Source organism: Lytechinus variegatus, chromosome 13 (assembly GCF_018143015.1).
Source record: "Lytechinus variegatus isolate NC3 chromosome 13, Lvar_3.0, whole genome shotgun sequence".
Classification (NCBI taxonomy): domain Eukaryota; kingdom Metazoa; phylum Echinodermata; class Echinoidea; order Temnopleuroida; family Toxopneustidae; genus Lytechinus; species Lytechinus variegatus.
Genome location: NC_054752.1, coordinates 19340695 through 19355996, shown reverse-complemented (window position 1 = coordinate 19355996; position 15302 = coordinate 19340695). Strand labels below are relative to the sequence as shown.

Genomic DNA, 15302 nt, shown 5'->3' with positions numbered 1-15302 from the left:
CATCCAAAATTAGTGGAGATTCATGCCTGCGAAATCAAGAGGGGGGGGGGGGAGCCTCACTTCCAAACTGTTCAACATTTAGATTAGTTTTTAGACAGTTGTAAAGTTAGTGTTCACAAATATCAACATTTTAAACATTTTAAGCGATTCATTAGGCCGGTCAGGACCCCCAATATTTGTACTGCTGTAAATTAAGATTAGTTGTAGTGTAGTGTTAGTAGTAGTTTTGTTACTCTAATTATTATTATAATTTTTTAGCTCTATCCTAAATCATTGTTTGTTATAAAAGGACATAATCTATGAAAAATAATAAAAGTAAAATAAAAGTGAAAAAAAAACGAGATGAAAAAGAAAGAAGAGAGTCCAGAGAGTACGAGAGATACATGTAAACCCCTCAAAAAAAGTTTTGCAACTCAGTTCTGGGGGATGAAATCTTTTTGGTTAATGAAGTATAAAAGATGAAACTGGTATCATTGGAAAGCTGAATTATTCTTCTTTACAATGACATGCCATTTGCTGTGATTATGTAATCATGGAATATGCAATCACCCTGAACATCAAGAAAAGTCAGAAGTGAAATGTTGCAAAATGCATTGATTTCTAACAAGAGTCTCCATTTCTATAAAATTTCCACCATGCAGGTGACAGTGAATGCACTCGGTCCATCCTCGAAACAATTGGAAATTCGCTATTGCAAACGACGCTTTCTGCAACATTTCATGTCTAACATTGCTGCGTATTATCATGTCTGTGTATGTCATGATAACACTAGCATTACAAATGACACATGATTGTAAAGAAGAATAATCATGCTTTCTAAAGATATCAATTTTTCACATGATGATGGCACATTACGAAATTTATTAGCACCCAAACTTGCAGTTTGAGTTGCAGAACTCAAACATGACATGGCAACAAATTTTGCAACATTTCATTTTTTACATTGCTGCATATTTATCATGTCTGTGTATTTCATGATAACACTAGCATTACAAATGACACATGATCATAAAGAGGAATAATCATACTTTCCAATGATACCACTTTTACATATGATGATGGCGCACTAAGAAATTTATTAGCACTCAAACTTGAGTTGCGGAACTTTTTTTGAGGGGTTTAGATAGATAGATAGAGAGAGAGCGAGAGAGGGAGATCAGTTACATAATAATGATAACATATGAATATTATGTTAGAATTATGGTTTGTAATAAATACATTTAATTTTGTATTCAACCTGGGTCACCACAAAAAAAGGGGTAAAAGTCAACATAAACACTCATCTGACCCCAACATTTTTTTTTACTTCTGTGTGCTTTGCCAAGAACGCCCATATCATTTTGTTGGATATTATACACCAAACTTGTTAGCATTGATCCTGTCCGACCCCTCTTTATCTGTATTTCAATATATGATCTTTTGTTCTTTTATATTTTGTCTCCTGACTGGCAATAACTTTGTTTGTTACACTACGAAAACCCATATTAGTGTATACGGCGAACAGACCCTGACAAAATATGATCAAACTTTATACTGATTCATGCTTTAGAACAAGTTGAGAGTACGCAAATGTTTGTTGCCGGCACTGGATAGGAAATCGGGTATATTAATCTTAAACAATAGTTGAGTGCATTGCATATCACAAATCGTATCCAGGACACGATTTTTCTAGAACATGTTTTGCAAATCAAATATTCAAATGCATCACCACAATATTGACAAGAATTGAAATAACATAAATTTCAATTTTCAATAATAATTCTGTTTCCCCCATAGCTGTTGCTGCGGAAAACCGCTCATGCTTAAAAATTATAGGGTCTTATTTTGAAGACTACACGAATGAAAGGGTACGGTTGAAGATACATGGCTCTAATACATTATTGTGTGTGTGTTTGTGTAGGGATCACAGCTGTGCTGTGATTAGTAATTTGAGTGAGGAAAATGCCCTTTTTTGAAAAGGTCGCTACAAATTGCGTGTGCATACTCTCTCGTACTTCAGAGGAAACAACTTAAATAGCAAAAAAGTATTTCATTCAAAAGAGCATTATTTTTTGTTATTTCTTTTTGTTCAATTTCATCAATAGAAACGTCATTTGAAAAAGGGTAGACATTGAATTTTCATTTTATGTTCTTAATTTCTTGGTATCTCTACAATTTATCAGGTTACTTACTCTTTGAAATGTTCATGAAATTATAATTAGGTTTTGCTTATCGAAAATAACCGATGTAAAATATTGCATCTTTTCTCGATTTTTCAAAACGAGAATATGAAAGATAATAACACGATCATAAATTCCATGAACCATTCATCATTTCATGTGTAGAAGGTTACATTATACAATACGGTAAAGAGTTATGATGTTTTAAAATCAGTCGCTGCTTCCGTTTCAGTCAATTTAGGATTTCCTCAAATACCCCTGGCAGAGGAGGGGTATTCTGACTGGCACAGTAAGAGTTAATTTATCTTCAATATTTGTTATGAAATGTCACTTAACTGTCTGTACTATATTGAATATTTATTGTTACTTTGGTTATATTTGGAAAATCTTGTTGAACAGAAATAAATCAATCTTATCTAATTTGTATGATAAAAAATACATGTACATATAAAATTAGCCTATACAATGACACAGGAAAAAAAAACACAGATCCAATGAAGTTGGATACTGTAACAAGTGAAAAAGGCGTAAGAGGATGATAAACCAAAACTCACCAACGCAATCAGACAGGTCTGTTGATCCTTGTTCCAGGGTAACATACTTATCAGGGCATGGTATACAGCTCTCCTTTCAGTTTGGTTTTGGTAGGTATCATGAGGACATTTTATACATACTGTTTCATTGGAATCAGCCCAAACATCTTGGTAATGACCAACTGGACATGGTTCTATAAGTAAGAATGAAAATGTCGCTTTCCATTTGATGTCAGATTAAAGAATGGAGAAAAGTGTTGTTTCAAGGTCTTGAAAAGTAGAAAAAAATAGAGGTCTGTGTGGTGTAACACTCTCTCACCTTAAGTTATGGGGGGGGGGTTGGGTGATATAATTCTATGTTGTTTTGTCCCTTCCCGGACTGTACCCTGGTGCCATCACTGAGTGACATCTGAACTGAATTTGTCAAAATATTGATTCATTATTGCTTTTTACCAATCCCTTAGTTCATAATCGTGCTTTAATACCATCATAGAAATTTAAAGGGGAATCCAACCCAAATAAAAACTTGTTTTTAGAGGAAAAAGAAAAATCAGACAAGTTGATAGGTGAAGGTTTGAACAATATTGGACAAACAACAAGAAAGTTATGAATTTTTAAAAGTTGTAAATACTGTTAATCACTTTACCCATGGAGACTTCGAATTGGCCGCATATGTGATGTCATAGTGATGTAAGGCAAGGACTACTCTTCCATGGATTCCAATACATATTATGGCTAAAATGTCATTTTTCCCAAAAGTTTTATTTCAAATTACATTTTTCTTTCATGAGGATCGACATAAAACAATGTACTGCCTGGGTTATATTTAGGGGAATGGGTACTTAGGAGAAAACCACAAATCCCTGATAATAAAGTACATGGCCTATTGGAAAGTTGTCCTTGCCCCTTGTCATAATTTAATTACCAAGTTGCCAATTTGGAATCTACATAGTATTAGTGATTTCAAATTTAAAGTAGCTCTACTTTCTTACTGCTTGGCCGATTTCCTTCAAACTTTCACCATTCTGTTTATGTAATTTTCTCCTTCCCAACACAACTGGTTAAGGCCAAGGCTGGATTCCCTTTAAGAATTTTGTAGACGATATATCGCCTGATTGATATATTGCCTTAGTAAAAATTACATTGATAGTTACAAAAACAAACTCTCATTCATTTTTTTGGTAATGAACTTACCTATACAGAAATGGATGCCATTAGCTCCTGGATCATTTGTTATCAAACCTGAAGGGCATGGAAGACAATCATCTTGGCCGTCTTGATCCTGGTAGGTATGTAAAGCACATGGTGCACATATAGCTTCAGTTGTGTTTGGCAGCACGTAATGATAATTACCGGCCGGGCATACAACTATTCGGGGAAAATCATAAACATTATACAGTTAATTTTGGATTTATTCATTTTTTTCAATACTATATAACAAACAATACTACTTCAATTAGTCATTATAAAGGAAGCTACATGTATATGAACTGGTTAATAAATGGTAACCACCCGCGCACACTGCACCTTGCACACTGTATATAGAGCACCAAGAATACAGGTACCACAACAGGATAACCACATCACTTGAAGCATTGACATCGCCTGACACAGCACAACCCTCTCAAGGGCAGGGTGTACGCTTTTTGGGAGAGTACTTCTTCAAGGTTCAAGGTAAAGAGATTTTCTTATTGGCATTCAATGATGCCTCATTTCCTCCCCATGATGGCCTCTAGGAGTTTGGTTGATGGGAGATTGTAGTAGTGTATGGATTTTATTTCTAGGCTTGTTTTATGTATGATTATTTTGTTATTTGTTTCTGATGAGGGTTCAGCTTAGCAATTGATTGAGGGACTAATTTCCACAACTGATGTCATTGATTATTGTGTACGATTAATAGTAAAAAAGGAAGTCATATGGTCAATCATTTAAAGCTTTATGTTACAGGACCCTAGTGTTATTTATCATATGCATGTTTATGAGCTTGTTTCTGTCTTTCAGAGCATTTCACAGCTTGGTGCATATAAGGGGGTAAGTTGCCCAAGATGGTATGCAATTCACATAATCACACACATGTATCTTGTAGTTCTGTTATGTCAGTCACAACACTGGCATGACTGGTGAAGGTGTCAAGTACATGAATGTACACGTCAATTGACTTTGCTTTTCTCTCTCTTTGTAGTTGTTAAGCTGTGTATGAATCACTGCACTGTAGAAATCCTAGGGAGCATTCAAGAGTTATGAACCCACTGCCTCTAAAACCTATAGGACTCATTTAAGAATCACACACACAGAAAACATACATGTACATCAGCACATGCATATTTTCAAGTAATATTGCCTCCGACAACGTCATAGCATATTGCGAGAAATAATACAAACGATAGGATTTTTGTTCACAATAGATGCTTGAATTGCCTGACCTACCACATCTTCCCTCCAATGTTAGGCCAGTTCCCATTGGACAATCTATCTTGACCTCACCACTGCTTCCGTTAACGTCAACTGCAATGACTACACCATCCAGTTCAAGAGAAAATGATCCATTTTCTAAACGTTGCTGGAAACTATTGCCAATGTCGGTGACAGTTTTTGTAGCTTAGGGGAAAATTAGCAAAATACAACAGGCGTGAAACATTTATTAACATACCACGTAATTTTCAATATTAATCCTTTATTCATTCACATTTTGCACTCGAACTGTCTTCATGTTCAACAAATCCTGCACATTGGTAATATTTCAATGGCACCTCTTTAAACCATTTAGTTTAATAATTTTATTTGTCAATCCAAGAGAATACTCATAGCCATTTGAAAATGATTACTGAACTATTTCTCAATTCATTTATCTCTTGGCTCAAACATGTTTAATCAAGATTACAAGAGCAGCTTTAAAACTTTTTAAAATCATGGTCTGACAAGTGAAACCTTCTAGTACACAACTACCAATTTTTTGAAAATATGTTATGACACCGCACCACTTCGGTGGTCAATCATTCTGGTTTTACCATGTTAGAATATATGTGTGAAGGGATAAGATGGTACAATATGACGAAGAGCAATACTTTGTTAAAACCTTTCAGAGTTCTTCACATTTACTTGCAGTCAGAGCGCATGCTATGCGCTTGCATACAATACGTGCTCTACACTATGACAATACTTGATAATAAAATACGACAATAGTTGGTTGACCCCCCTCCCACGGAAAAACAATGAAACGGCTACCATAAAGTGTCCAAACCTAAAAAAAAAAAAACAGTTACTATATGTCAGTATCTTAGATAATTTGCAACATCTGACACCAATTTTCATTAGTAAAAAGGTATATTTTAGGCAAAAAACAGAAAAAAATTGATTTTATATATAAATGTATATACATATATATACCTCCATATAACCCATTTTAAATAAAGTGATATATTTTTCAATATTGCATATGTTACTCACTGTTGATAAGATCAATGTCAAAGGAAACAGTGATTGGAGATTGATCAGGTGACCGCTTCCTTGATAGCCCACAATTGTTGACCTGGACATTTATTTTTACGAATAAGAAAGATACAAACAGGGTCTCCATGAATAATTTGTGCACTACACATGAACAATAATAATAATAATAGGCATTTATATAGCGCCATCTATCTAGAAATATTCTATTCCGAGGCGCATTGTTATTATTATTATTACCCCGGCTTTAGCTCGAGCTGCCTCTCAGCGCTCATGCATTCAAGGAATTAATCCTGCGGGGTACCCATTCACCTCACCTTGGTCGAGTGCAGCACATTGTGGATAAATTTCTTGCTGAAGGAAATTACGCCATGGCTGGGATTCGAACCCACGACCCTCTGTTTCAAAGTCAGAAGACTTATCCACTGGGCCACAACGCTCCACTGAAATACTGAAAATTATGAAAAAATGTAACCTTACGGTCGTAAAAATATTAAATTTCATATTATATGAAAGTAAAGCCTTTGTTTTTCAACTAGTACCAAACTGATCAGTCATGCATTAATCTAAATTATCATTAGTAAGCCTGAGTCATATCGATTATTTTGAAAACCGGTGTTCGACAGCTCTAATTCGATCGAACATCGATGCATCGAATATTGAAGGCGGGGAAAATTTAGTCTTGTTTTTGCGTCGATGCGATGCGCTTGCATATCCACTATAGTACTATACTACGCACTGACGGTATGCGCTGGCGTTGGCCGGGTGAGCGTTGCACAAGCAGATGACAGCAAAGTTCGTTTGTATTTTCCATGATCACAAAACACACAAAAAAGCCGGGGACCAAAGCAGAATTCTTCCCAAAATATCTTCAACAATGATATTTGCAGATGACAACATATAAGTTTAAAATGAAACAATAATAAAGACATGAATCACGCAGAGTCGATCCGAATGATTTTCGGTCAACGAGCATTCGCAGTCCATTCACCAGCCCCGTCCGCAGCTCCGTACACTCACTCTCCCGAAACGACAGGCGTGCTTGACGTCAGCGCCAGCAAACAAGTGCAATCAACGGAGAGCGCTGTAACTTGCCTGAGATTGTGTAGTTGGATCCAAAATGAGCTCCAAATAAATTTATGGGAATAAATATGTAATTTTCTCTGGATGGTCATTTGAATTGCTATTCAATGATGATGTAACGATTGTGAGGAAAGATTGTGGAATATGAGTTATGACGATGTTCGAGAATTAATCCTGATAATGACAATCCAGTATTTTAGACGCAATTGAGCATGCGATCAAAATAAATACGAATGTTTCGAATCGAGCCCTAAATTCATCTAAATTATTACGATTTAACAAGATTTTATGGTCATACTAAGAATATTGACGATGTCAGCAAAGTATGTTATGTTCATATGGAAGAATTAATACTGGCCGGATTATTTCTATTGTTATTCCATCTCTGGACGTCTCCTCCAAGCTCCGAGAAAATAAGCACAATGCGCATGCGTGTTCGATGACGTATGACATATTTTCCCATTCATGAAATCAGAGCCCAAAGTTGGGCACAAACTAGCTTCAAATTGATGGGAAAAAAATCAAACGCAATTTTCTCTGTTTTGTCATGTAAAATGTTATTATATGGTGATATTACGAACTTGAACAGAGATTTTGCATGTAGACAACGTTCGAGAATCAATCCTGATGTGATGATTATTTTTTTTAGACAAGTGCACTAGCTCGAAGTCAAGTCGATCGTCATGAGATGTCCGCCATTGAAAATTGAAACGAAATACAAACGTTTCACATCAAGCTCTAAATTCATATTAATGATTATCATATGCAAATTATTGTTAAATATTACGATTAAATAATGTTCTATGGTCATGATATTAATATTGTTCATGAAAGCAAGATTTATTTTACGTTGATCGCGTCAATTTCCGGCCATTTTCTGGTTTGATTAAAGAACAGTACTGCGCATGCACAATCGATGGCCATGACTTCCATTCATGAATTCATCGTGCATAAATTATCTCAGCACGAGCAAACGAGTAAGAATCAAACTATGATGGAAATAAACTTCAAATTAATGGTGAATAGCATCATAATTACTCAATCGGTTTCATTTTGGGGGCAATAGAAATCAAGTAAGTAGTAGTAAAGTTGGACATTACTGATATTTTGATGATTGATCGTGTAAACCAAACGAATCGGCCGACGTATTTTTTTTTTTTCCGATGCACCGATTTTGCAAAATCTGCACCGGTGTTCGATGACATCGATCGAACACCGATTTTAAAATCGATTCGACTCAGGCTTAATCATTAGCAACACTGGGTATTTCAATACCTTTTTGTAATCATTAATGCAAAAATCGCACTACTTTTAATGATCATCCCCTACAGAAATTTAAGCGTGCCGCTTGCTAGTAACTAGCATGCGACTAGTAGGGCACTCGCTTAATAAGCGAGTGCATGCTAGCGAACAGTCCCTGCTCGCTAAAAGATCGCTTAACTATTACTCTGCACGCATATATTACACGCTTATTAAGCTAACCGCATGCTAGTTACTAGCATGCCGCAAGCTTGCGCAAGCTAGTTGCACGCTTCCCGCAAGCTTGAAAATGTCTGTAGGGGATGACTCATTGCATAATTTTTTAAAGACATGGCTTAATATGTGTGCTGTTTGAAGTGTATAACATTTTATACCAACCTGTACATTGGAAACAGCACAATTTTCACAGCCACTCGCAAAAACATTATCCAAAATATTAGAGGTGGCTATTTCTAGAAGATTCTCTTCTTGAGCAGATGAAACACAGGTTGCTGCGGGATAAGGCAAGCTGACCTGTGCATCCAGCGAGTCGGGAAGTATCATTTCTATGAATTTAATACAAACATAGTAATACAAGTTAAAAATAATGTAGAAAAATAAAAAAAGGAAGTTTACGTGAATAGGATGCACCATCATCATCAGGTGGTTGGATGAGACATTTTCAAGTTTTGAGATGCATTTGAATGACTTCTGATTATCATGTGGCCCACTTCCCTTGTAAACCGGTGCTCGACACGTATATTGTGATCTTTTTCTGAGGTTCAAGACAGTTTGAAGAGGAGTTCACATTGATAACCGTGTTCCCTCATATACTCACATGCAAAATGTTGTCGAGTAAGGGAAAAGGAATATGAAAAAAAAAATACATGAAAAGGTATCTATTAAAGAACCTTGCTATAATAAAGGCACTGGGAAGGGTCATCATTATTCTGTGGAATGTGTTGAAAATCACTCCCTGTTTAAACTTACCCTTGCATGGAGGAAAGATGGCTCTACGGTTGTAATCATTTTCATGATCCCATTTATAGTCTGTCTCTGGACCACAGGAATACAAGTCCAACGTGGGCTGAACAAAGCCAAAGTCAGTTGAGTTGCACTTAACAGTACATCTCTTGGTTTCATCTTCACTCGAACAGCTCACTGTGCCATTCTCAGGATTCTGCAGATGAAGGCAACCTTAACCAACAAAAGGGTGAAATGTGCTTTCAATTAAAATACACCACAAAGTGGTAGACGTATTCTTAATGCAAACCTATTTTACTTCTTTTTTATTCCGGAAAAAAAAAGATGGGGATCACTATATACAAATAAAAATATACAACGCGCATTTGACAAACCCTATCTGAAAATAATTGGTGTTATCCAAGTTATTGAATTCAAATAAAGAATGATGAAATCATTTAATATTCGACAACCATTATCCAGTCCGGGGGATAGTACAATCCATTCGTAAATGAAGGCACTGGGTAATAATTTTTGTACATTGAACAATTTGTTTGAGGCAAAATGATCAACAGACCAAGCGGCGCTTTGGCTAATTTGTATTGGACTGAATGATCTTAGATGAAATTGTTACTAGACAAAACAGTGAGTGGAGATTATTGCCAATAGACGTACATGTATGCACCAACCCTCCTGATCTGTGCCTACTATTTTGTTCATGATATTGTCGTTTATATCTGAAAACATGGACAGAAAGAATAATGGGATAGATTCAGATGAAGATTTTTACCAGGGCAATCCTGAGGGTTACAAGGTTCTTCTTTTGCACTTTCACCCGTACAATTTTGTCCATATTCATTAGGTGGTGGGTTAGTACACTCCCTTGAAGTATTTCGAGTTCCACCTTCACAAGATGCGCTACATGGACTCCATGGTAACCAGTTACTCCAACCACCATCAACTACAGAAATAGGAATATTACAGTCATGCAATGGCAACAAAATCAAAGTGCATCTTATTAAAGAGTTAAAAATTACATGTGTTATTTCACTTCGAAATCAGATAGTGAAATGAAAATGATTTAGAATTTTAATTCGTCATGAGGACGAATTAGGTGATCTGTCTCTAATTTCATGATCATGAAGACAATCAGCATGTTTGAGATCGATATGATCATCATGATGAAAACTGAACTTCTCTTACGAAAAGAATGTGTTGAATACTTTTGAAAAAAGAGGGAAATGAGAAAGTAGTGTGAAATAATGTAGGTCATCCACATATTGTACATGTACATATTGTACATTAAAAGACATTTTACCGGTAATCTCTTTTATTGTCCAATGTTATATTTTATATACATGGTAATGGTCATAAAGGACCATTTGTGGAATATTGAAAAGAAAAAAAAAAGAAAAAAAAATAAAAATATTATCATGTTCACCCCTGGGTTCGAACCCGTGGACCCTAAGGACGCAAGTCTGATGCCTTCCCAATTGAGCTACCCTGTTTCCCATAGACTTTACACATAAGCAAATTAAGAGGATCTCAAATCCAATTTTGCAAGTGAAATACAGGCATGATCCCGGCATCTGATCGGAAAATGGAGAGCACATTGGCGATAGCTTACAATCTCAGCCACAACATACTCAAAGCTCAGAGAAAACCGACAAAAAAAGGTGGAGATATGGCTCGTGAAATATAGGAATGTAGAATTCAGTTTTGAGAAAAAGTCATTTCCAATAGAGATTGCACACAAAATGAGCGAAAATGACATACCACTATAAATTGACATTTTTAGGGATGATCCGTTCCTTAAAATGAGAATATAGCCATCGTATTAAATCGAGTATATCCTCAGCTACAACATATCAAAAACGAGAGAAAAATGACCAATATTTACGGAGTTAGAATCAAATTTGCAAAACTATGATGACGTCATAATAAGTAGCAAAATGGAGATTTTGAGTTGCGATGCCATTTTGATGACGTCATAATGAAATTAAGGGTCAAATGTTGCATGAAATCATATCTCCCATCCATACTCTATTCGAATATGAAAAAAAAATGGGGGTCAACGGATTTCCTGAAGAGCTATAATGAATTTTGTATAGGCATGTTTTTGCAATTATATTGTCCATGGTTAGTGCGCGCGTGTGCTGTAAACTTTGATGGAGCTAATTCCGTTATTATTTGTTGTAGAAGGTTGATCAAGGTATCAAATTACTCAGAATTATATTATTGATGCATTGATATGAAAAAATGGTGATCCTACGTTGTATAGTGCCGTTACGCGCGAGTAACATGTACGCGTGTGTCATGACCTTTACCTTGATGGCATGGGCAGTTGGCCCTTCACCTGAAGTTGATGTGATGTAAATATTGTTGATTTTTGATAATGAAGATATGATAATTGATAATGTGAATTTACAAAATGGCGCCTACATGACGTCATGATGACCTTTTGATCTTGAACTTGTGTCATACAGATGACATGATAAGTCCCCATAACTGATGATATTTTGAAGAAAATTGATGATGTAGATTTTGAGTATTTATGTTAACAAGCAAAGGGAGGAAAAATGAAAATAAATCAATAAATAAAGGAAATTCATACAAATTTAATAGTTGATCCATCAATTGACAGATCTTTCTGTCGATTGACAGATCACCTAATTGTTTAAACAGTCCTCAGAGCTTTCTTTTCATAGTCACACATGAAATATGAATATCTTATGCTGTTTAAAATAAATATAAGGGGGCTCAAATTCAAACCATTGTGTAGCTTGTGGGGTATATTGTAATTAATCTATTACCCCAATAACCATTGAGTTAAAAATGCTTGTTTCATTTCTTCAATATTTACTGTATAAGAATAATCACAGAACAAGCATATCATAACCGACAAACAAGGGAACCAATCCCATTTTTTTTTTTTTTTTAATTGGTTTTCATAATCCAACACATTGCACATTGGTAAATATTTATATACTCTTACAAATCATTATAGCCATGCAACTAATGTTGTAAGTTAGAGCAATTACGGGATCGGAGTTCGGTTCGGAAGTTTTGCTCCTAAAATCGGAATCGGTTCGGATATCGGATCGGAAGATATTCAAAAACAAAAAAATACATTAAAATTTGTATGTGGCCGGCGCGTGGACAAATGCGGCACGCTACACTGATGGCAGAATTTGTTTTGATCTCCGACAAAAGCGGAGGAAGAAGATGATGAGTTGTTTTGATCTCCGACATAATCGGAGGAAGGAAAATAAGATAATGACGTTCCAGCGCGCGACACTACCGCCGATCAACGATAGGCCTCTTCTCTACAACATCGTGGTGATGGCGGAGGTAATCGTAAACTCTTAAAGGTCACATGACCTCCCGAAAAAGACGCATTATTATCCAGAGTTGTTTACCATGATATTCACCTTCTCTACAACATCATAGTGATGGCGGAGGTAATCGTAATCTCATAAAGGTCGCAGGACCTCCCGAAAAAGACGCATTATTATCAAGAGTTGTTTACCATGATATTCACCTTCTCTACAACATATCACTTCGATGTTGTAGAGAAGGTGAATATCACGGTAAACAACTCTTGATAATAATGCGTCTTTTTCGGGAGGTCATGCGACCTTTTTGAGATTACGATTACCTCCGCCATCACTACGATGTTGTAGAGAAGGTGAATATCATGGTAAACAACTCTGGATAATAATGCGTCTTTTTTGGGAGGTCATGCGACCTTTAAGAGTTTACGATTACCTCCGCCATCACTACGATGTTGTAGAGAAGGTGAATATCACGGTAAACGCATTATTATCCAGAGTTGTTTACCATGATATTCACCTTCTCTACAACATCGTAGTGATGGCGGAGGTAATCGTAATCTCTTAAAGGTCGCATGACCTCCCAAAAAAGACGCATTATTATCTAGAGTTGTTTACCATGATATTCACCTTCTCTACAACATCGTAGTGATGGCGGAGGTAATTGTAATCTCATAAAGGTCGCATGACCTCCCAAAAAAGACGCATTATTATCAAAGAGTTGTTTACCGTGATATTCACCTTCTCTACAACATCGTAGTGATGGCGGAGGTAATCGTAATCTCATAAAGGTCGCATGACCTCCCGAAAAAGACGCATTATTATCAAGAGTTGTTTACCGTGATATTTACCTTCTCTACAACATCGTAGTGATGGCGGAGGTAATCGTAAACTCTTAAAGGTCGCATGACCTCCCAAAAAAGACGCATTATTATCAAGAGTTGTTTACCGTGATATTCACCTTCTCTACAACATCGTAGTGATGGCGGAGGTAATCGTAAACTCTTAAAGGTCGCATGACCTCCCGAAAAAGACGCATTATTATCAAGAGTTGTTTACCGTGATATTCACCTTCTCTACAACATCGTAGTGATGGCGGAGGTAATCGTAAACTCTTAAAGGTCGCATGACCTCCCGAAAAAGACGCATTATTATCCAGATTGGTTAACCATGATATTCACCTCCTCTACAACATCGTGAGGTAATCGTAATCTCATAAAGGTCGCATGACCTCCCGAAAAAGACGCATTATTATCCAGAGTTGTTCACCATGATATTTACCTTCTCTACAACATCGTAGTGATAGCGGAGGTAATCGTAAACTCTTAGAGGACGTATAGTCAGATAGTCGTAAATATTACCGCGCATGTCAGCGTGTTCAACTAAATCTTATTTGCCTCCGCTTAAGATCAAAACATATCGTCTTTTCGTTGTTTTTCTTCCTCCATTTTTGTCGGAGATCAAAACAAATTATCACCAATTATCATCATTATCGTTTTGTTCTTCCCCGATTATGTCGGAGATCAAAACAAATCATAATCTTCTTCTCCACCTGCCTTTCCGCTAATATCACAGATAAAAACGAATCATAATTTTCTTCCCCTTTATCTTCTTTTCCTTCCACCGCTTTTGTCTGAGATCTAAACAAATCACCAGCGCATTTGAAATCGGAGTTCGGAAAAATGTAGAAAAAAGGGGAAAATCGGATCGGATCGGGAATTGGAATAAAAATCGGTTACAGCATTACATGCAACTCTAATAATGTTACAATCTCAAAAGAGAAATTTATCATTTCACATTTGCAGATGCATTTTGGAATTAAGTGAACCTACCCCGATGCCTACATGCAACAGTCAACCTAGGAAAAGCATGACATATCTTTTTTTTAAATGTTGATTGAAAATGATCAAATATTTGATATTTTATAAAGAAAGAACACTTATCATTTTGTATGTTGAAATAAACTTACTTATTTCATGCTCACAAAACTCTCCGAAGAATCTATCAGGACATGAACAATGAATAGTCCCATTCATTGTTGTGCAGGCTCCTCCATGTTCACAGCTATCATTGTTGCACAGGTCTACGAACCTTTCACAGTGAATTCCGGTATAATCCTTGAGACATACACAGGTATAAGAACGGAGTTTGTCCACACATGTTGCTCCATTCAGACAAGGATTCTGCAATTCGCATTCATCCGCATCTAAAATGATTTCATAAAAAAACAAGAGTGTTGCTGTTACACGGAAAATGGAGTTATTGGTCAAGAAAAGTGGAATGTGGCGAATTCACCGTCGACCTTCTGACCTCAACATTTATAGAATTCCTGGGATCTATGCTTGTATTATACACACCAAATTATACGAGCCTAGGTTAAAGGTCAAGTCCACCCTACGAAACTGCTGACTTGAATTACTAGAGAAAAATCAAGCTGGCATAGTGCTGAAAATTTCATCAAAATCGGATGTAAAATAAAAAAGTTATGAAATTTTAAAATTTCGCTTATTTTTCACAAAACTGGGATATGCACAACAAAGTGAGTC

General features: G+C 36.2%; 1 pseudogene; it reads right to left on the bottom strand.

Annotated features, from left to right (window-relative positions):
• The window catches only part of LOC121425871, a 38113-nt pseudogene that overhangs the window by 14800 nt on the left and 8011 nt on the right, over positions 1–15302 (bottom strand).